The following is a 2,608-nucleotide window of genomic DNA, read 5'->3' as shown; positions in this document are numbered from 1 at the left end:
AATTTTAATTTATTAATCAAATAACTGAAAAAAAATTAAAATAACATTTTTTATCATTAAATGAAATAAATAGTTTTAAGGTAAAAGGGGTGAAGAAACTGAAAGTTATATATTTGTATAAATTTTTGAAAATTGCTCTCATTTAATAGAAAAACCAATATTAAAATATTCAGACAATATTAAAAAATCTCTACTAATATATAATTATCCATTGCATTCATGTGGTTACGAAGAAAAAAAAAATCCACATATCCAAGATAACAATGACATAGGAGAGAGAGAAAAAAAAAGTTAACATTGTTTCTACGTATTTAACTTAAGTTATCATGTATGCGTTAAAAAAAAGTTGTCAAAAAAACTTTTTTAAACAGAAAGAATTTGCATGAAAATTTCAGGATAACAAACATTTTTTAAAATTTCGTTTAAATTCGAACTCATAGCTGATGATAGAATTGAATAGATATTTTCTGTTTCCTCCTCACACGAGCCCACATCCTTGTTTTTTTTATTAATCTTTAATTCTAATCTATCACCCGTCTAATATTATAGTGCCAGTATAGATCGAAATTTCGCTGAGATCCAATTCTGAACGGTAATAGATACCAGGACTTTGCAATATTTGATTGATTACTATTCTATATATTCCACCTATTATAGAAGTTCCCATAAAATTTATTAGAAAAATATTTTCTTTGTTTTTATATATCTCTGCTACTTTTCCAAATTAATCCCGTAAATATATATAATTCAACAGAATATGGAAGTGATTCATATTTGGACAAATTAACACTTTCTTAAAAGATTGGACCAACTTAACCGGATGCAAGCAAACCATTTCATTTCCACGTCACTACGAAAAAAAAATTAAAAATATTATAAAGTGAACCAAACAGTAATTGACAGTTACCGCATCAAAATATTGTCAAATAAGGAAAATAAAATTTTAACACCATTTTTTGACACCATTTTGATACTGCACACTTGTCAAAATGTGATTGGACGATTTCAAATTAAAAAACAAACTTTGGTTTTTTTCTTCCAAACATACCTCTGTCTCAACTTTTTTAATTTGAAATCGTCCAATCACATTTTGACACGTGTGCAGTGTCAAAATAGTGTCAAAAAATGATGTTAAAATATCATTTTCCGTCAAATAAGTATGTCAACGTATCGATATTAAATCACGCCACTGGTAACATTCAAGGATCCCGTTACTTTAACACAACTTTTTTAACACATTTTTGACACACATACGTGTCAAGCTGGCATTGGTTGTTGTTTTTTTTTTTTTTTTTTAAATCTGAGAATGAAAATGAGTAGCGTTTGGAAAATTTGGCATTCCAAATATACCCTTAACTCTGTTTTGTCTTTCATTTCACAATCTCTCTCATTTCACAATCTCTCTCGTTTCGTCCTCTGTCTCATTTACTCGTTTCGTCTCTCGTTCCGTTGTCCGTTGTCGGCAGTTGGTGGAAATGGAAAGTCCGGAACGGCAGCTTCGTTGTAGAAAGGTAAATGCGTTGTTGGGTTTTGGGTTTTTTGTTAGTGTAGTTTTGTTTTTGTTTTGTTCGAGTGTTGGGTAATGGTTTTGGGTTTTTGGATTTTTGGTTTGCGTTGTTAGGTTTTGGGTGTTTGGTTTGCGTTGTTAGGTTTTGGGTATTTGATTTGTGGTCTTCCGTTGTGGATGTTGTGGCGAGGGTTTAGTGTTTATTTGTTTTGGGTTTTTGATTTGTGTTCGACGTTGTTGATGTTGTGTTAATGGTAGTGTGTTTTTGTGTTTTGTGTAATTCTTTAGGGGTGTTGTGTTGTTTGTTTTATGTTTCTTCGTGGGTTTTTCGACCCCATTTAGTTATGTTTGTAATATGGTTCTGCTATTACAGAGGTGGCTCAAGAGAAGGCGAGAAGAACAACTACATCGACAACTAACGACCACGTAGATCATAGTAACAATGCATATTTTTCCCCTGTTGTAATGTCTAACAACCAACCGGGAGGATTTTCAAAGACCGATCACGGTGGACTGTCGCAGAACACAGCGGATGAGAACATGGACACCGAACCACAAATGAAGACGTATGTAAGGATGGGAAGAAGAATGCGTCACAAGAGCCAAACCCTAAGGACACCTTACACCGGAAATATAGGATGTAGAAAAAAAAATAAGTGATTAATGTATGGTATTTTGAATACCACCATGACTTGATGTTGTAGCTAAACTTATTTCTTGCAGTATGAAGTTGATCTATGTTTGGTTCCATGTATTTGTGTTATTCAAATTAAGTGGTTTCTATTTTGATTTGGTGTACAGATGGAAATGTTTCGAGTTTATTTTGTTGCTTCCAAGCAGGATAAAGTAATGTATTAGATACAATGATATGTCGAAGCCGTTTGTGGTCATTTGTCTGATGTCAACGACTAGTTGAGTTAAAGTTTAATTTTGATCAACCTGTTACACATAAGGAAGCTTGAATGAATCTTGAATGAGATCATAAACACTAGTACTGAATTTCTACCAAAGATTTGTGTGAAAAACTGCATTGTAATCGATTACAATGCAGTGTAAACGATTACGCGAGCCTGCTGAGGTTTCTGCACGTCCTGACCATCT

The sequence above is a fragment of the Vigna radiata genome, unplaced genomic scaffold, assembly GCF_000741045.1.
Source record: "Vigna radiata var. radiata cultivar VC1973A unplaced genomic scaffold, Vradiata_ver6 scaffold_212, whole genome shotgun sequence".
NCBI lineage: Eukaryota > Viridiplantae > Streptophyta > Magnoliopsida > Fabales > Fabaceae > Vigna > Vigna radiata.
The sequence above is the reverse complement of the archived record's forward strand: the minus strand, read 5'-3'. Positions refer to the sequence as shown.